A 22,295-nucleotide genomic window follows, 5' to 3' on the forward strand; every position below is an offset into this window, starting at 1 on the left:
GGATAGCCTGGGAGACTGGAAGATCTGAGTTCAAATACGACTTCAGCTACTTATTATCTATGTAACGCTGGGGAAGTTTCTAAGCCTTATTTTCCTCCAAATGAGGGAACATGATAAGATTATAATAACCCCTACCATATAGGTATGTTGGAAAGATCAGTGCTACTTATAAATACCATTAGGTCTCAGTTTCTCTACCTGTAACATGAGAGTGTTGGGCTGCATAGCCTCTGAGAGCCTATTCATCTCTAAATCAAAGAGCTTATGAATCTTTTCAAACAGTAGCCTGGTACAGACAGGCTCTTCACCAGTAGGTTGGCCGTTAGTGATGAATGCTTTAGGATGGCAACACATGAAACAAAGAAATATACAAAATAGTTCTCAGCCCTATGCTGCCCCTTCAGCTCCTATGGTGATGGTGGCAATATAGTGGAAAATGCTACCAAGGATGGTAAGAATCACCATTTTTAGACTGTCTATAAAATTTAACATAGCTATTTGCATTTTAAATAAATCCCAGTGTAATGACCAATGAATGGTCATATTAATATAGAAACTAAATTTTGCCAATCTTGACCTTCTCACTAGAAATTAAATATGGAACATTTATTTAGTGAGAGTAAAAGATAAAGAGGTGGTTAGCCCAAGTGTTCCACTGGTATCCTCATATCAGGATAAAAATTATGAGGACTCTATTCTCAGAGCATCAGGTGGACCAGTATAGTAAACTTATGAGAAGAGGTATTCACAATAGCCACCTAAGATGGACAAAAATGATTCAAACAAACTATTAATTTGTTATCAGCTTCAAAGTAGGAAATGTACAAGTTGATAAGATTGCAAATCCATTTGAAAATCTGAGCATTAACAGTACTAATGATAAAACATTGAATGCTTTACTACTTTATCTCTAAGCAAGGTTTAAACAAACAAAAACCCACAAGTGCTTTCAAAATATGCATTCTAATTTGATTTATCACAAGGCCTAAGACATACACAGTAAACCAGCTAAGGTCTGAGTGATTATCATTGAGCCTGTAACAGAAAAATCTGTATAGATGATAGTCATAAAGCAATTTGGAAATGGGGACAACAAATAGCATGGGCGATCCAATAGCAATTAACATGGAAGAGATGTTCAATTTCTGCCTGAGATCCTTGATTTTACAATTTTCCAGACATTAGAAAAGGCAGAATTGATTGTTGAACTATTTTTAAATTTTTTTTTTATTTGTCTTTGTGTATGTGTATGCATGTGTGTGTGTGGCTTTGTTTTATTTTAAGGGGGTAATAAGATAAAGGGGCAAGCAATTTTTAAAAACTGCCATAAATAATAAAATACACCTTCTATAGACTTTTTAATAATCTTCTACATATACTTTGTATCTCCCAGGAAGGCTAAAAACCACCACCTCTGGGTGCCCCTTCCCCTCATTCCCTCCTTATTAACTCTGTTCTTCTCCCCAATGCCCAGAACTCCAACCACAAAAACCTATCTGGGCTGCTTGGCTACTCATATGGCTTAGATGTCATAGAAGTCACTAGCTTTATTCCTTTTGATTAGATAGAGGACCATCAGCCTTTACTAACTGCCCTGCTACTCCTTCCAGGCCCAAGCATTGAAATCTAATCCACTGATAAAATCTAAGAATTTCTAGGCCTTCACTTAACCACTTAACCATTGAACCTTTAGGTCTTCTGAATCTTTGCATCCATGCTGCAGCTAAACTTTCTTTTATATATGTTCTTCTCCAATTAGAATGAAAGCTTATGAGATCAGAAACTCTCACTGTTTCTATTTGTATTTCCAGGATTTAGCACACTGCTTGGCATACAACAAGTACTTGATAAGTGTGTTCTTAATTTATTTATTCCTAAAATAAAAATTTGTTTTAGTTTTATAGGATTCATAGTAGCCTCGGTCAGCATGTGTTTTCTAAATAAATAAAATAAAAACAATTATATTAATAATGGGGTCCACAAAATTTTTGATGTTAAAAAAGATTCCTCATACTGGAAACCAGTGTATTAACCCAAGTTACCTCCCCGGTATTTACTGTTTCAACTCCTATGGTCTTTTCTGCTAATTTAATAATAGGCATTTTCAGTAAAAACTTCAAGGAAATTATTTATATCAGATTTTTAAAGTCTTAAATATAGCTCGGGCCACAATTTCGAAATGTCTGCATCAAAAACATTGATACATATTCTAAAATACTATCTTTAAAAGTCACAATATTTTGAAAGAAAGAAAAAGAATCTGGCTTGCTATGGTATTTTAAAGAAGAAATTTGCAATAAAGTATCTTGAGTTTTAATATAAAATAATAGTTTAGGCTCAGAATGGTATATTGAAAGAAGCACTAGACCTACAGGAAAAACCCTGAGTGTGAGTCTTTGCTCCATAACTTAATAGTTAAATGATGTCATAACCTTTCTGGAACTCAGTTTCCTTATCTGTAAAATGAGATTAATATTATCAACCCTGCTTACCTCATAGGTTTGTTATGATAATGAAATGGAAACTATATATGTAAAAGTATGATGAAAATCTTATGATGGTAAATATAAGTATAACATACTGTTACTCTGATATTTTGATACTTTAATATATCTGCAATTTATCAATGTGCCTGTTCTCTCCAATGATGTAGGTAATTTCTCATTCATTCTTATCCATCCTCTTTTCTATGCTTTATTTAAATTCTCTAGAAACAATCCTGTCAATGTTCCCAGGGCCTTCCTTTAAATCTCTTGCCATTATTTGGACACCATTGAAGCAGGAGAGTGTTAGGATATCACAATTATTTAAATATGATTTACTCTTCAAGTTTTCCTTAACAGGACACAGCAGCTAGGCTAATATCTGCCTTTTGAATGGTGAGTATTTACCTTGGCTAGAATCCAAAAGAACTAAATTGATCAACAGTCAAATGTATAAAAGAAATATCTCATAGGCAGTTCACCTGTGTGACCAATGACCCTGAAGTCAATGGATATCAGGGTGATTTGATTGGTACTTGGAACTTTTCATTCCAAATTGAAAATGTTTGCCCAAACATCATCCACTCTATCATCTAAACCAAATAAAAGTCTTCATTAAAGTTATTCAAAAAATCCTCTTCCTTGTGTGTTTCTTTGCATAACTGTATGCAAAGTATTGATTTAAAACCAACATATGAGTTGCCTCCAACAACATGTTATATAAAATACAATGAATAGTAAATAGTAGGAGAAGCACAAACTTTCCAAACTTATTTTTGATGTTTGCTTAAACCAGACCCTTCTTCTAGAAAAGTCTGATTTTTCAAGCTTTGTTTTACCTCTTTCTATGTTCAATAGCTAATTACTACAGCTTATTTGTTAAGAAAAGCTGTTACTAATGAAACTAGCTATACAGGAGAACTTCACTTTCCAGTGCATATTGGTCCTCTTATCAGCATTCAGTTTAGTTAATAATGCTAATGTTTGAAGGTGGTGCTGTTGACATTGTCTTTTTTCAATTTCTTTCAAGCCACACCCAAAAAAAATAGCTCCCTTTCTACCTTAGGAGAAAATAAAAGATACATGCAGGATGACTTTCCTTCCTCAGACCTTCAGTCTTATTGAAACAAAAAGTGCTTGGGATTTAGAAAGCATCTTCCCACTCACTGTTAGCAAAAGTTCTTTCTCTTCCCCCATCCCCATATGTATAGATAGATAGACAGACAGATAGATAGACAGATAGATAAAAGTATAGATAAATATGGCATATTGTCCTTGAAGAAGAAAACACCTGGAACAAAGATGGAGAATTGTAGATTACACTCACAGCTTATTATTCCATGATGGACAAAATATATACAATCTGGCAAGGCTTTTTTGAAAAAGCATATTTTCCTTTTATATAAAGATAAAAAAGAAAAGCTTTGAGGTCGGGGCAATGGGAGAAAAGAGTTAATGTCTGCTTGTGCTTTGAAGTTACAAGTAGTTCTTCATTACTGAAGTGTTCTGGTAGAGTATTCAAGGTGCTGGTAAACTGAGCCAGCATATTTTATAGCTAGCTTCCACATGAGTAGCACGTGGTTTATTCTCACATAGCCCAGCAAGACAAACATAAGTGCATTATGAGCAAATACCAACCTTTATTATTTTAGTATGTTAACATTACTTTAAAATATGGCATAGCTAAAAGGTAATGTATGATTTATGAATCCCTTAGGAAGTTCTCTGTTTAGAAATGTATCTGAAACACCGATAGATAGCAAACCAGGATTAAGTGTTCTCTCGAAGTAAAATACAACACATAAAATTCATTTCATACCTGTGTGAAATGTCTGAAAACAAAGAATTCCAGTATATTTGAATGTTGTACATAACACTAGTGATTAATAGCATATGGTAATATTGCTAGTTTTGAATCTGAAGGAGTTCCTCTAGGAACCTCTCAAAAGCAACAGGGTTTAATTTGCTTGTGTTTCAGAAGCTTCTTAGAATGACAAAAAAAGGGATCTGATTCACTCCACTGAAATAATTTTTAAAAGCTTACTGAACTTAATTTTTTTCAATAGTTTCACCACATACAGAAGAGTATTTAGGGATGGGTTGGGGAAATGTTAAGCAATGTTGTTCTTGTTTTGTTTTGTTTTTAATCTCCTCATCATAGATTAAAAACTGGAAGGGATCCTAGAAGTCATCTTGTCTATAGACATCTTCAAGTTCAACAATTCTTCCGCTAAATATTTAAGACAGATGCAGGAGCTCCTCCTTCACTCTTATTCCATACCTCAACACCCCTTTTCACCATCTCCCATTCCATCCTCCTATGTTTCAGTATCAGAACGAGGTAATGGCTCCATTTGCCTCCTGTCTCCTCTAGGAGCTTGCCCCTCAGTCATTCCTCTTTTATCCATCCTTAATCTCTCCTTATCCAATGGCCCATTTCTTGCTGCCTAAAAATAAGCCCATGTATCCTTATCCTTGAAAAACCTTCACTTGACCTTGGTGTTCCTTCAAGCTATCACACTATATTTCCTCACCCTTTCAGACAGACTTCTATAAATACCTGTCAACACCTATTGCTTCCATTTAACTACATCCTGCTTACTTCTCAATCCTGATTTTGACCCTACTATTCAACTGAAACTGCTTTATGCAAGGATTATCTCTTAATCTCAAAATTCTATGTCCCATTTTTGGTTCTTAAACTCTATACACTCTTTGTAGCATTTGACACTGCTGGTTACCGCCTCCTACTTATCTGACCATTCTATAGTTTCATTTGCTGGATCACATCTCATCCACCATTTGTGGCCATAACTTAGGACTCTTTCCTCGTCCTGAATTACTAATATTTGTAGTAATTATTACTGATGAATAAGTAGTTACTATTAATGACAATTCACACTTATGTAAAATTGATAATTTTACAAAATGTTTTTTCACACCTCTGAGATGCTAGTAGTACAAAGATTTTGATCTCTGTTTTACAAAATAAGATTAGAACAATTGAAAGTGTTTTGTCAGTAATTAATAAATTTTAGAGTATTTGAACCCAGGTTTCCTAATGCCAAGCCTAACTTTCTACCGCAGTACAATGCGCCTAAATTGTTAAATTTATGTAGTGTTTTATAGCTTACCAAACATTTAATAAACACTACTTTGTTTGGTCGTCACGGTAACCTTACAGGAAAAATACAAGACTATTACTTCTGCTGTCTTACTGAAGAGGAAATAAACTAAAGGTCATATAGTTAATGTAACAGCTAGAACTTTACTCAGGTCATCTAACTACTAGTTGAATATTCTTTCCCCCATACTATCCTGTCCTTTTTTCTCTCTTACCATTTTCTTGGTTGTTTTATTATCTTTTTTTTAGACCACAGTTATCTCACCTTAAGTTCTTTCATATTTAACCCTTCCTTGTAATAATAATCATTTAAGCAAAGCATATTAACACAGCCACCAGTTCTAACAATGTAGATTGCATTCCACTCTACTGAAAAGACTAAAGTAGTTTTCCTTGGTAGTTCACAAAGTCCAAAGTTCTTCATCACAATTCATCATTGTTTGATTTAATTTTAGTGCTGTAATTGTTTACATTACATCATATCAGTTTTTTCTGTATATTGTTTCCTTGGTTTTGTTTTTGTTTTTTTACTTACTCTCAATTCATACAAGTATTCCCATGCTTCTCTGAAATGCTCATATCTGCCTTTTCTTATGGCTAAATAACATTCCATCAAATTCAAATACTGTGTTATATTGATTTAACAATTCCCCTAATTGATAGAAATCCTATTTTTCCAGGGTTTTTTTTTGCTTTGTTTTGTTTTTCTATCAAAAAGAATGCAGCTATGAATAGTTTATTATCTAGAGGATGTTTATTTCTATTGTTGACCTCCTTGTAGCATATTATAGTAATGAGAATGCTAAAGGAAAAGCTATGATTTGATACATTTTCTTGCAAAATACAAATTGATTTCCAGAATATTTAGACCAATTCATATCACTCTATCACATACTGTATGATTGTGATAGATGTTGTATCTATACTATATATTAGTGTGCCTGTATTCCTCTAATATTAACTATTTCCTCTTTTATCATTTTTGTTGTTTTAGAGGTTATGAAATGAGGTTATTTAATATTTTTCCTCTATTAGTGATTTTGAACAATATTTCATATGGTGGCTGATTACTTGCTTCTATTCTTAAGAAAATTGTTTATTCATAACATTTTGCCACAAATCTATTGGGAAATGGCTCTTGTTCTACTACATTTGTGATAATTCCCCACTTGGCTTGGCTACCAGACTTTTATCAGATAGTTAATGCATAGATTCTTCCCTACTCAACAGTTTCCAATCCTCCCTCAGACACTACTAGTTGCATAATCCTAGACAGGTCATTTAACCTGTTTGCCCCAGGTTCTTCACCTGTAAAATGAGCTGATAAGCGTACCTATCTCCCAAAGTTGTTGTGAGGACAGAATTAGATATTTGTAAAGTATTTTGTATACTTTAAGGGCTATAGAAATGACAGTTTTAATAATTATTATAATTATATAATGTTAATATATATTAACATATTAATATGATCCAATAAACACTAAATCAATTAATATTTTAATATTCCACATGTGATTAGGTAATATTACTATAATAATAATTATTATTCATTGATTTCATTTACCTAAATGTGGGCCCTCTTCTCTACATACTCTTTCCCTCTCTGTCAGGGATCTCATTACCTATAATCAGTTCAGTTATTATTTCTATGAAGACTACTACCTAATGTGTATATCTGTCTTGAGCTACAGTTGCATATCACCAACTATGTGTTGGAATCTCCACTTAGATGTCTCATTAGGCATATCAAATTGATCATGTCAAAACTAGACCCCATCATCTTTCCCCTGAAATCAACTTCCCTTCCTAAACTTTTTATTTCTGTTGAGGGCACCACCATTCTTCCAATCACCCAAGTTGACAATCTCAGCAAAATCTTCAGGTCTTCACTGTCCCTCAGCAACCACTCCCCTACACTATTCAACCAGCCACCACGTCCTAACAATTCTACTTCCACAATCTCTTTCACATTCATCTCCTTTTCTCCATCCACATAGTCTTATATTTGAGTTCAAACCATCATCATCTCTTTTTCTATTGCAGTAGCCTCTTAATTGGTCTCCTTACATTTAATCTGTCTCCTTTTCAATATATCCTCCACATAGCCATTAAAATGATACTACTTAAACATGATGCTGACATTATCCCTTCCCTACTTTTCCCTACTCCAGTGGTTCCCTATTTTCCAGACTGATTATACATCACTACCCATTGAAGCACTCTATATTCTAGCCAAACTGACCCACTTGCTTTTACTCATGCACAGTATTCTAACTCTTGGCTCTGGTCAAAGATAACAGGTCATCACCCAAGTCTATAATGTTATTTCTCTCTCCCTTTTGCCTTTTGGAATCCCTGGCTCTTTTTATGAGCTAGCTCCAGGACTTTCCATGGCCCTTCCAGGTGTTAATGCTTTTCTCACTGAAATTACTTTGTTGTGTGTGTGTGTGTGTGTGTGTGTGTGTGTGCACGCACAAGGAGAACAATCAATAGACAAACAGATGATAGACAGAGAGATAGATAGAGAGATAGATATTATACATGTACTGATTTATATATGTACCTGTTAGAACACTTTCTCCCCCTCCATAGACTATAAGTGACTTGAGAGCAGAAACTATTTGTATTTTGATTTTGTATCCCTAACACCTTACATAGTGCTAGTATATGGTAGTGGTTTAAATTTTTCTTCTTAGTCAAATTTTATTGAGAGTATTGAATTTAAATGTATACCACTGCCTCTATTTTATTCAGCCCACAAAGCCTGCCAATTTTAAAAGCAATCAATGAATGAATGAATGCATTTTTTTTCATGCCTATGCATCTCAGCTTCATCATATTACAATTCCTGGATGGCTGTTTCAAAGACTTTAGTAGAAACTCACAATCTGCTCAGGTGGAAGAACTTTCCAGAGGACTGGAAACAATCTCAACACCAATTTTCCAATCCTTTATCTTGTTTTTAATTCTAGCATTGAAAAGAACTTTGAACAGTACTTTGCCTTACATCATTCATTCTTACTTGAAACCATTTCTAATGGGAAATAACTCCAACAAGCTGACATTACTCCCCATGTCAATCACCATGTCCAAACTTGACCCTATTGCCTTTCCCCTGAAAGAACTTCCCTTCCTAACCTCTCCATTTCTGTTGAGGACACCACCATTCTTCCAGTCACCCAAGTTGGGTTCAGTCACCTAAATCTGTCCTCCATCTACGTAATTATTTCAATATGCTAGTGAATTCCTAGGGAATGAGGAAATTTTAAGTAATTATCAAAATCTCCATCTACTAGCTTTACAGAACTGAATGGTCAATCAACAAAGACATCATATATTCTAATGTCTATAAATTTCTCCCATAGCTGTTGAACTAAGAAGATCATGTTAGCCTATGGTGATTGGGTTTCAAATTAAGCTTAGAATTCAGATAACATAGAATAAGTCTATTTCTAATCAAAATGTACCTAAAGATTTCCCTCTTATTCTTTTTAGCAAAATGCCCCTTCAACCTTAACAAAGCTAACTCTTCTACCAGTGCTTTTTGTCTCTTCTCATATCTTCAATTGTTCTCTCTCTCATATCTTTAATTTCTCTCTTTCAACTAATTCCTACTCCCTGCCTAAAAAGACCTTCAAGCGTCTGATCTGCTAAAAAGTTTTCTCGCATCCCTATGATCTCAAGCTGTCATCTTCTCTTTCCTTCCTTCCACTCACTGCCAACATTCTTGAGTTACCCGTAATTAATTTTTCACATCGTGGTAACTGACTGTTTCCAATGTCTTTTGCTCCATAACTACTGAAATTATGCTCTAGAAGGCCACCAATAATCTCTTCATCACAAAACTGAGAACCTATTAGTTTTCATCTTCACAGAATTTGAAAATGTAACTTTTTATTCCCAGTGTTCTACCTTAGGTAAAACCTTTATCTTGTTTTGCCTGAGCCATTTGGAGAGCCCGTTTTCCCTGTCTCATCTCTTTCCCTTCTAGTTCTTCCAACATAGCACTACCAAAGTAATCTCATTCATGTAAAGCTCATATCATGGGAATCTTCGATGAAATGATCTTCAGTAACTGCACATTGACCACTGAATAAGGTCCAAAAAGCTTCACATTCAAGATCATCCTCTCCTCACACTATTCTTCTATCATTTATACCCATGACTCCCTTTCAGATATTGAATGTTGCAGCCAAAACCAAACTGTATTCTTTACTATGCCTCAAATATGTTTTGCATTTTTCCAACTCTTTTTCTTTGCTCCCACCATTTCCTATGCTTAGAATACCTTTCCTCAATTCAATTCAGTGTAATTCAACAAGGGTTTATTAAATTCCTACTATGTTCTAGGCACTGCACTAGATGATGAGGATGTAAATACAAAATGGAAACTGTCCTGCCATCAAAGACCTTACATTTTACTGGAGAGAAACAAGACATACAGAAAAAAGAAGATATAAGAGATAGACTGGATCTGTGTCTTCAAGGATATAGAGAGTTCCAAATAAGGAAATTCCCTATACTTTGCAATCAGTTTAGAAAGTTGCTTGGGTCAATGAGAGGTTAAAAGACTTGTCCATAGTCACAGCCCATATATTTCAGAAGCAGAGCTTGAACTCATATCTTCTTAGGCCCTTAGCCTTCAACTCTTAATCTATACCATTTTACCTCTTAAGAGACAAAATAAATACACAGCAAATTCAAAGAAATTGAGAGGTAGGCAATAACATTTAGGAAGGAGGGAAATCAATCAAGGCTTTGTATAGTAGATCTTACTGGAGCTGAGGTTGCAATGGAAATAAAGACTCCAAGAGGAAGGAATAAGAAAGGAGATCATTCTAAGCATGAGAGAGAACTTGTGGGTAGGGGGAAGACACTTGTAATAGCATATATGCCATTCAGTCATTAGGCTAGTTTGACTGAAAGAGAGAATACCTAAGGTGGTGTATTGTGAAATCTCTTATAAAGACAGCTTGGAGCCAAATGACAAAGAACTTAAAATGTCAAAAAGAGAAGCTTTATATTTTTTCCTTAAGCAATAGGGAGCCACCAAAGCATAGTGAGCAGGGCAATGGCATGTTCATACCCATGCTTTAGGAATATCCATTTGGTAGCTGTGTGGCTAGGATAGCCCACCTATTCTTCCCATTCAAGCATGACTTACTCCATCAAATTTTCCTTAATGCAGTTCAACAAATGCAAGAAAATTATACAAAGCATTAGGCTTTTATGATTCTTTGGTGAACCATCAGTCTCATAGAGCTAGTGGAGAGAACCTTTGGTAAATAATTACATAGTATAATAAAATAATCCTCTCAGTTAAAATGATGTCTCCATCCTCTGAATTCCCAATGCACCCTGCCTCTTTCTCATATCACTTATTGTAGTCAGTCTTGTATTATAATTATTTGTGCACTTTTATTATTCTCAATTACTATCTTTCAAGCTCTTTGACACTGACCTTCTTGCTGTTTTTTGCATATTATACTCCATCTCCTGACTCTAGGCATTTTCATTGGTTGTCTGCCATACCTAGATCTCTCCCTCTCCCCCCGCCCCTTGGTTTCCCTGACTTCCTTTAATTCTCAGCTAAAGTCCCACCTTCTACAAAAAGTCTTTCACAATACTCAAATTTAACTGCTTTCCCTTAGAAATTATCTTCAATTTATCCTGTATATGTTAACACATAGTCATTTGTATAGTGCCTCCCCCATCAGTCTGTGAGGAATACCCCCCCCTTCTTTCTATCTCCACTGTTTCGTACAGTGCCTGGCATATAACAGGCATTTAATGAATGCTTGTTGATTTGATTTAACTTGTAAGCAGGAATGGTATTTTCTTCATTTTTGCATCCTCACAGAACCTAGCACAGTGATCCTTTACACATAATACATGCTCAGTAAGTATCTCCTTAATGTATGATTAAGTGTTTTACTTCTCATATAATCCATAATGGAAATTAAATATTTGGTTTTGCCTGTCATGACTTTGAAACTCTTTAACCTGACAAGAAGTCCATGAAGTCATCTCTGAAGTAAATTATCTTTCCTTTTTCCCACATCAATGGGGTAAGCCATAGGAATTAGTTTTCCTCCTAATCTCCTAGGATTCAACATCCTTTACTACTTTCTCTGGGGGTGTGGCTTTATGAACCATTGCATCTACATTCTTTACAAGCCCTTCAGAGAATAATGTTTAATCATGACAGAATAAAATGCTGTTGCCCTTCTACTAAGTTTTCTACATGAGTCAGTGATAGAACTTTGGACATAGATGCCGTTGGAAAAATGTGTTTTTGGTTTTCAGGTCTGGATAACACTGGTGAAAGTCAGCCATATGGTAAATGTACACATTATAGTGAATGGTTAATGCTGCCATAAGACTAGAAGAAACTGATATATTCCTTGCTCCCCACTGCAACTCCTAGATTCTACTTTTATTGACATTACTCAGCAGCTTTTCCCCCTTTGAGGCTCTTTCTAAATATATGATCAAATCTATATCTTGGTGGTCTTAGCACATTGCCTATTCTTCAATGAGTTTAGTCCCTGATTCACAATCTCTCTTCACCCCAACATATGCCTTCATAGTAGGGAGTATCCACATGCATGTTGCATATAGTTAGGCCACTGATAATTGTCTTGCCTCAAACAACATAGCTTCCCAATGCCTTAATCTACTAAGCTTCCATGATTGACTCTCCCATTCCAGCCTTTCTGTATACAGGAATAGTGATATTTTTTATCTATCACTTATTAGGGCTCAGCTTCCAAGTTCGTGTACTCTGAAATTCCTGCCTATGATCATAACCTTGTATCATTTTTTCACTATGCCTTATGATTCCAAGACCTGTTGCTATCGTGAGTAGTCTGCCCACCCTTCAGTATGTTCTAAGCCATCACTTGTGCTCTAACTATACTCTGCTCCCTTACAATCTCATCAGTTGATGAACCAATTCAACTCTACACTCTACTCTCAAGTCTCTTGCTCCCATATCCTCTCACTGACTGTGCTTTGGCAAACCCTAGCTCTGCGGTATCACTTGCCTGATTCACTCCTACTCATGTGCTGCTTAAAGGGGCTGGAAGAAATCATGAAACCACACTGATCAGGCCCACTACTTTTTGTTACCACAGCTCTACTGGGCCCCCACTTCAGCAATACAATCCTTCTACTCTTTGCTTTACTCTACTCTTTGCTAATTAATTATTTTCTTCGCCTCACCATAATACCTGTTCCAAATCTTCCTTTCTCTACTCAAGTTTCCCACAGCATCTCCTCCTCCCATTGTTCAGCTGAGGACCACACCTTACAGTTTACCAGAAAAAAAGACCATTCACCAAAAGCTTCTTCTTCTCTCCTCTTTTCCATATTATATATACTCTAACATCATTCCCCACTATCTCTTCCTGCCTCACATGAAGAGATGATCCTTCTTCTGGCCAAGGCTAACACCTCTAAATGCAATCTCGATCCTATCCCATTCCCAGACCTTTAATAGATTGCTGTAGATATACCCTCTGTCTCTAATCTTCAATTTCTTCCTCCTTGCTGCCTACAAACTTGCCCATCCTTAAAAATACTACTAGATCTTACCATTTCTACTACCTATCATCTTATATCAGTCCTCTCCTCAACTAAACTTCTTGAAAAAAAACCATCTACACTAGATACTTACACTTTCTCTTGTTTCACTTTCTTATAAACCATCTCTAATCTTGATAAATGGTCTTTTCTTAATCCATGTCCTTGATTCTGTGTTGTATCTGACACTAGTGATCACCTCCTTCTGAATATTCTCTCCTTTCTAGGTTTTCATGACTTTTTTTCTCTCATGGTTCTCCTCTAATCTATGTGCTTTTTCTTCAGTCTTTTGCTGAGTCTCCCACAATGTCATCATCAGTAACTATGGGGTCACTAGCTCTTTCCTGGTCCTTCTTCTCTTTTCCCCTCTGTACCAAGGTGCGAAACTTACAGCCCAGCCTCATACAAAACTTTGGGAGTACAGATTAAATGTAATTGGGAAATGTTTAACAAAATAAATAAAAATGCAATAAAACATACAATATGAATTTGAGGTTTCCTAAGTAAATATGCAGCCAGCAAGGATCCATTTCTATTTGAATTTGACACCATTGCTCTACACTTTCTCACTCAGTGATCTCATCAGCAACCATCAATTCAATTACTATCTCTTTGCTAATGATTCCCACATCTATTTATTCAGTCTAAATCTTTCCCCTAAACTCCAAAGCCACATCACCAACAATCTATTAGACATTTCACACTGGATATCCCATTGGCATCTCAAATTCAGTTTGTCCAAAATAGGACCCATTATCTTTCCTCCAAACCTCACTCTTATTCTAAACTTTCCTACTACTATTGAGGCTACCACCATCCTCCTCGTCACCCAAGTTTGCAAACCTATTATTTCTACCTCTGCAACATACCTCATATATGTCTCTTTTTCCCACTCATACAGTCAGCAGCCTAGTTCAAGCCTTTGGCTTCTCACCTAAACTATTACAATAGCCTAATTGGCCTCCCTTACCTCAAGTCTGATGGGTGCTCTCTAGTCTGATCCATCCACTATGCAGCCAACAAAATGATTTTCCTAAAACATATATATCTGACCATTTCACTATATTACCCAAAAATTCCCACTGGTTCCCAAGGATCAAATTTAAATCAATTTAATTTGATTGTCATTTAAAGCTCTTCATAAACTGGCCCCTCCCTACCTTTTTGGATTTCTTTTTGCATCAGTCTTCTCCATGCATTCCATAGTACAGAAACACTGGTCTATATGCTGCTCCTTGCACTCACTGCTTCATACCCTAATAAGTATGCCTTTGCACTGTCCAGTCCTTATGCCTAGAATATTCTCCCTCTCTTCTACCACCTCTTAAAATCTCTAATTTCTTTCAAGACTCAGTTCAAATACCACCTTCTACAAGACGCCTTTTTTTCTCTCCTTCCCCCGTTGCTAGTGTCTTCTCCTCTAAAATACTTTCTCTCTAGGTGGTATAGTGGATAGAACACTAGGCTTTGAGTCAGAAAGACCTGGGTTCAAATAATGCCTTGGGCTTTTACTGGCTGTGTGATACTGGGCAAGTCAATTCACCTCTCTAGGTATGTCCCCTCATTTGTAAAAATGGGAGAGTTAGGGTCAGTAGTATGTAAGGTCCCTTCCAGGTCTAAATCTATTCTAGGTATCTTGCATATATTCTATGTATTTTGCATAGGTAGATATGAATTAGGTATATGCATGTGTATATATATTTTTGCTTTTTCTTTGCATCCCTAACACTTAGCCCAGTACTTAGAACATAGTAAGTGCTTAATAAATGTGTGTTGATTCATTAAGTCATTGAAAATGACATCACTTAATTAGGATTTTAAATATCATACATTTTGGTACATGCCAGAGGCAAAAGCCTGGCATAATACCTAAATTCTGAATTTCAAGTCAAAAAGATCTGGGTTCAACTCCCTCCTCTAATTGTTTGACTTTCAGCAAGTCATTTAAGCTTTTTTTATATCCCAAATTTCTCCTTCTATTTATCTGCTAAGGAAGAGTCTAATTTTAAGCTAAATTATTGAAGGAACTACCCAGACCAGTAGTTCCCCCTGATGATAAGATCTCAGATTCTTACTGCATTCCCATAGATTTTGTTTGCACAGTGGGGAAAAAAAATATGTTTGCTTTCAGAGGGTGGTTAGCAGTTATAAGGGTTATACATATTGGACTGGCAATCAAAATATCTAGGCTGTAGCTGCAGCTCTTCTCAGTCATCTGATCAAGTTACCACCTCTGTATACCTCAGTTTCTTGTAAAATGAAGACATTTCATCAAATATTAAGGTCTCCTCATTCTCTGATGAACTCTGGCTCTACAGCTCTATATTTCTTTCTGATTTCAGCTGGCCAAACTTAACAGGCAGCAAGGTCTCCTGTAGACTCTGTACTATGGATTTGATTGGACTGCCCTATGAAAGAGTGCATTGCTAAGCATTCCCACTAGCAGGAAATATGAAAATCTACCCAGTTTCCAATAAATTTGGGTCACAAGAACTGGAAAACTCACACAAGGAAAGTTAAAACAATGTTATTTATCATCTGGTATTTATGGCAACCATCTCCAGTTGGGATTGAGATTTTAAATGAGGGATACGTTTATATGCTTGCATGACAGTCTCCACACCTAGAGCATATCCCAAACTTTCTTAGCATTCCTTACACTTTTTTTCTGACACTTAGCTATTTCAGGATGTTATGTTACACAGATCTAGGACACAAAATGCATATTTCTCTCAATCTTTCCTCATAAATCAGCTTCCACAGTCCCTTAATCAGTTTTGTTGCTCTTTTCTGAACTGACTCCAGTTTTCTGACATCTTTCCAATACTGGACTGTCCAGAAATTAATGTGATGTTCATTCTATAGGAAGTCTCAAAGGATCAGAGTTTATGTTGATACAGCCTGGATCCACCTTACTGGCTTTTTTAATTGACATATCAAATTGTCCTACCCTAACTTTCTCTAAAGAGGTAAGGGGGAAGAAGATCATAGACTTAGAGCTAAAAGAAACCTTAGAGGATATGTAGTCCAACTCTTTCACTTTACAGATGAGGAAATGAAACTTGCTCAAGAATTTGCAAAAGGAACATTAAGTCACCTACATTCCAATAGAAAGAGCAGTATGGTATAGTGGTTAAAGTTGTGGACTTAGAACCAGAAGACGCTTAAATTCAAATTTTTTCCTCTTATATTTATTTGCTAGTTGACCATGTGATAAGAACTATGAGAATCAAATGAAATAACAAATGTAAAATCTTTGCAAATCATAAAGTCTTTCACAAATGACAATTCCCCTCATCAAAGTGTGAAGGAAATATATTAGGGTTTAAGCCATATGATAAAAATTTTGGCTGAATTATAAAAAATAGTTAATAAAATAATCAATAAAATTAATAATTATTAGCAATTAATTATTTCTGAGATGAAGAAAGATTTATAAGAAGATGAAGAAATTACATTATTTGTAAGAAGACAAAGAAAGAAAGCAAAAAAGGAGGTTAACAGCTGGAATGTAACTAGAGGTTCATCACTTCTCTGTCAAGTGGTGAGAAATATGTTTCCTTATTTAATCTTATTCTTCCCAATGATTCTGTTATTTACTTATTTTGGGTCTGAACCTATGATTGCTTCAGTGTCTAGATCTCTCAGTATTGAAATTCTCTTCACTAACATGGATTTGCAACTATTATGTAGCTCATCTTAGATAGGCTCCTGGGGCATTGAGAAATTAAGTGACTTGTTGAAGGTATGTGTCAGAGGCAAGACTTGTACTCAGCTCTGACCCTGACTATGACCCTATGCAACCCAGACTCTCACTCTCTTAGACGACCTGTAAAGTTTGCCAAGGCAGCTATCCAGTAGTGTTGATGTTTTGCCCTACTTAAATTTGGAACTCTGTTTTACTTCAAATCTTTAATAACTTTTGTTGTGGAGGCAGTATGGTTTAATAATAGACAGCCAGCCTTGAAGCCAGGAAAATCACTGTTTCTTAGGGGGATTCCTTGGGGGTAGGGAGAATTGGAGCCCTAAATAGGACTCTAAAATTATACTTTTAAATATTTTAATTTCAGGTCAAATGAATTTCAATACCGATCAAGATCTTATCAAATACAAATTACAAACTATCTCTACAAAGTAAATACAGTTACTTTTATGTTAGACACAGCTCAGCATCTAAAGCACAAGAGAGAAACCTCTGACCTAGGTCTGAAATTATCTAACCTTCCTGTGATTTTGCAATATCTACCATTCCTGGAGCCCAGAGAATCATTTTCTCTGTGACTATCCTATTTTAAGCACATATCCTAAATGTTTTAGGATTAAAGAATATATTCTAGACTGGATGACAAGAAGCCTGGGCTTTACTCTCAGCTCTGTGACCTTAGGTAAGTTCTCTGAACTCAGCTTCCAAAGTTTTGAACTGAGAAGGTTGGATAAGCTTAGTGATCTCCAGGTCCCTTCTAAAGTTAACAACCTGTTGTATGATTTATCTGCTAATTAACTTTTAAAGGACTGTTAAATTGGAAACTGCAGGGTGTTTGGATGGATGGGAAGGTGAAACGTACCTTCTACCAGTACACATTTTAGAACCTAGTCTTTCTTTGTCTTTCTCTGGATCTCTAATGTACTTTTCTCTCTATATCCTTCTGCTTAACGTCTTTCTGGCGCTCTTATCTTTTCTTCTTCCTTATCCTCCCTTTATCTCCTTTTCCTCTTTTCTCTTTCCCCTCTTCCATCACTCTCCCTTAATTGGATGTATATTAAAATGAAGCAGATTGCAGATAGATAGATTTTGATGTCTTATGTTTATTGTACAAAATCTTATTTTTTCCCAACTTTCATTTACAAAGTGAATAAGCTAGATATATTTTTCTAAGGGAAAAAAAAAACTTAAATTAGGTTTCTTTTTATTTGTGAGTGACCTTTGATATTTTCTCTAGGTCAGTGACCCTCAGTAGAAATGAGGTTGCCCACGATTGGTCTAAAAGAAAATCAATGATGGTTTAAAAATAATATTGTGTATCTGTATAACACAACTTATTTCAAAGGGCATTCACATCTATTTTTCTCATTTGATCCTAATAGTTTAATTAATAGGAGCACAATGCACTAAAAAGTTACTTCCTAACTTCTTGTTGTTGTTTGTTATTTTGGGTTGGGGGCAGGGTTGTTGTTTTCCCTCCTAGACAAGTTGTTTTATAACTAGAAAACAGGTACAGCTGTCTGGTTCTGACAAAATTCTGGGCCGCTTTACAGAAGTGGCTGCTTTAAGTAATTAATAGGTTTGATCTGGGCCAAAGTGGAAACCCAGAGACAGACAGATTTGGCAGCAGTAAAATCCCCCAGTAAAGTAACTCAGGGAGGAGCCCATTTATAGGAAAGAACTGACAAATGATCCTAAAGATTATGCAAAAAAAGGTCTTGAGGTTCTGCGCATTCATTCAGATCTATCATTATAAATCTAAATTCAACAGTCAGCATACATCAAGTTTCTACTTTTAACGTGAGTGTGAGTGTATGTGTGTGTATGTATGTGTGTATGTGTGTGTGTTCTATCTCTGCTATTCTATTTCTTCCTGTCCTAATTACAAAAGGATACAGAGCCAAATTAAACATTATTCTTAGATTTATTTTTGACACGCTTAAAAATACAGGAGGTAATAGAATATGGACTGTCATACTCTGAACCCACTTACTGTACTTCTTTACATAAGCCATTCACTTTTAATTAAGCCACTGATCTGCAAACATATTACTGTACTTCAAAATGGAATGATTTTTGTGGTGTTTGATTTTCTTTGTCATGCATTATATTTTGTCAATTCTAGGTGAATAACCTAATCCAATAGACTTCTGCAGGAAAATATGTGAAGGCATTATAGAAGCTTTATAAAGCCCCTTTACCCCTCCTCTTCCCTAAATTCCAACGCTTAACCAGTCTGAATCATTATGCTCAACATTTAATGATAAGCTGTTTCAGCACAAGCCTCTATAACATGTATGATGTAACACACTCCAACTCTTCAAATGACTTTCTACCCTGTAGCTATATTATGGACTATTCATCAATCAATGCATTTCATTGATGGTTTTCTCAATGCTAGAACAAGCCAATATGACAGTTACAAAACCATGCACAGTTGGGATTTTCAAATTCCATCTTTGACATAACTCCCATTTAAACTTATTCCCTCTAGGTTTCATCAGTGTGACCTTCCTAAGACAGCTGGGCCATGCTAAGGTACATCATGCACAAGTCTTTTGACAGTTACATTTTAACTACCAACTTCTACGACTAAAAGCAGATGCTACGTGATTTTCAATTCACTTTTAGGAAGACTACAAATTGATTGAGAGGCAGTGTGCTGTAGTAGATAGAAAGTCTGTTATAGTCAAGGATGACCTGGGTTTAAGTCATGCTCCTGATACATACTGACAATATGACCCTGGGCAACTCTCTAAAGCCTTTAAATTATGATTTCTGGTCTCTGATGATATCTGCAAGACTAGACCCCCAGTTCCCTCTACCATTGCCACCAAAATAAAAAAAAATTATGACTTAATGGAACTTAGGACTGTTAGAACTACAAGGGACCTTAGATATCATCTAATCAAACTTCCTCATTTTACAGAAAAAGAAATTGATCTACAGAGGTGAGATATGTTCAAATTTTTTAACTAGAGACCAGAACTCAGGCTTCCTGACACCTAGTCTAGTGTTCTTTATACAACATTATGTGATGTTTCAATACCATGCTTTGTAGGACAAAAGTTAGCTAAGAGATTTTTTAATACACAGAACATGAAAAGAGGATTGCTTATGAAACTAAGACTCCCCATGCCATGCTACTTGATTTTCAAAAAAATATATAATACATTTCACACAATTAGTTTCAAAATTGTTCCACTTGTTTTGTTTCCTTCTGAACTTTCTTCTATTCTATTCTGGGCATTTAAAAAAAATGTTTCAATGGCCTTCCCTTGCCTTTTTTTTTTTAAATCAATATTGTTAGCCCTATTCTCTCTCCCACTGTATCCCCTACCAATTAAAAATAGAAGGGTGAAAATACGTAACAAATAATCATAGTTAAGGGGGAGGAGGGAAATCTATGCAGTGGTCAGGGGAAATTCTTTCAGAACTTCTAAGGTCTTTTATCTCTGACGTGTGGCCAGCCCAGTGAAGCTGTGTTGGCATGACAACAGACTAATTCTTCTTACTTAGAGTTTTCTGGAATGCTAATGTCTTTGAAAATGTATCTTGTCACCTTGTATAGGGTATCTGGAGTAGCTACATGTGCAAAAAGTGCCAAACTTCCCAATTGGGAATGGTTCATTATTTATTTTCTTCCTATGTTTCATATGATTTCAATGTTCAGGATAAAGCACCAAAGGCACACAGAGTAACTTAGTCATCCTGCTGGGATCTCTCAGGGTGGATGAATGCCCAAAGACTCCAATTGTTCCCTCAGTTACAGAATGGGAGTATGGGAAAGATCAATAATTCAGGAGGAGAAACTCCCATCTATTATTTAGCAAGTAAGTGTAAGAGAATTTCATGAGGCACAGAAAGGATAAGTGACATAGCCAGGGTCACGCAATCAGCAAGTAAAAAAGATTCACTCTTCTGGAGTTGAAGTACAGCACTCTATGTCCCACTACCTCTATAAATATCCAACCACATATCATACCCTAAGAAAATAACCATTACTAAAAGTTATAACCATGAAATGTCCTAGAAGCAAATGTCTGACAATTTTAATTTAAATAGGAGTGCATAGCACAATTACAATTTAACCATAAGCCAATTAAAGTAGTCTGCAAAGCTGGATGGAAATTCATCTGGTATAATGGAAAGTCCACTAGACTAAAAGTCAGGAAGCCTTGGTTTGAATTCTAGTCAGGAGATTTAGCTTCCAATCCTGTCTCTATAACTAACTGGCCAGGTGACCTTGTTTCTTCATCACATATTTATTTAACACTTTAAAATTTCAGACATCATTTCAATGAGGGATTGGAATAACACTTTGAAGAGGATGCCACAGGTATTATTATCCCAGTTTTATAGATGAGGAAACAGAGGATCAAATAAATCAAAGGACTTACTCATGTTCCAATGGGCTAGTAAGTGTCTGACTCAAGGTTTAAACTGAGAATTCCTAATTCCACACCCAGCATGGTAAATACTATACTACACAAGGTCTCTTCTAGCTCTAATATTCCATGATTCTCTTATGTTACATACAGATTATGAAAGAATATCCTGTTTGCAATAGGTCTAGAAGTTCCGAAGATTTTTGGTCTAGCTGCAAGGCTCTTCTGCCTACTTTCCTCACTTAAAAAAAAAAGTAGGGAAAAACTACAAATTAAAATTTTGGTTTAACCTTCATTAAAGGTGTTTTTCCCTAAGTTACCTCTTAGTTCAGAATAGTTTTCACTGTTCAGGAATAATTTAAATAACCTATATGGCCTTATAAGAACTCTGTATTATCTATCATTCAGTATTTTTTTGAGTCTCTCAAAACCATTGCTCTGGATAATTAATAAATAAACCTGCCAATAAAAATAGTTCATGTGAAACCAAGAAAGAAAAAAAAGTTTATTTGCCAAAAATTTCAAGCTCAAGCAGTATCTAAAGAACACTCATTATTTTTTCCCTTCATACCTAAGCTGTTACTTTTTTTTGTCCAATGTAGTAATCCACTTTAAGTCTTCAGAAGAAACATTATTTTTAATAAGTGGTCCATCAATACATGCTCAAAATACACCTTTGAAGGGCACATAAATTATTTTAATTGTGTAAGTGAGATGTTCTTTGTATCCATATGGGGTATCGAGTTGATGATTTAGTCAAATGGATGTCAGTGTATTTGATCAATCTTTCCATTAAACCAAAAATTAATCTTACATTTTCTAAAGAACCTTAATACTGTTAAAGAATAACTGTGATATCCTCAGGATACATAGTAAGGTCACTTGATATAAATGAGTATACATTGTTTTCCTGAGTAGTACTATAATTAAAAAGAGATGGGAAAAATATAGCAGCTTAGAAATGAGCTAAAGTAGCTTTTCTTGTATTCTGGCTTTCTCTGTTCAACACTATA

Source organism: Phascolarctos cinereus, unplaced genomic scaffold (assembly GCF_003287225.1).
Source record: "Phascolarctos cinereus isolate Bilbo 61053 unplaced genomic scaffold, phaCin_HiC Scaffold_5;HRSCAF=322, whole genome shotgun sequence".
Taxonomy (NCBI): Eukaryota; Metazoa; Chordata; class Mammalia; order Diprotodontia; family Phascolarctidae; genus Phascolarctos; species Phascolarctos cinereus.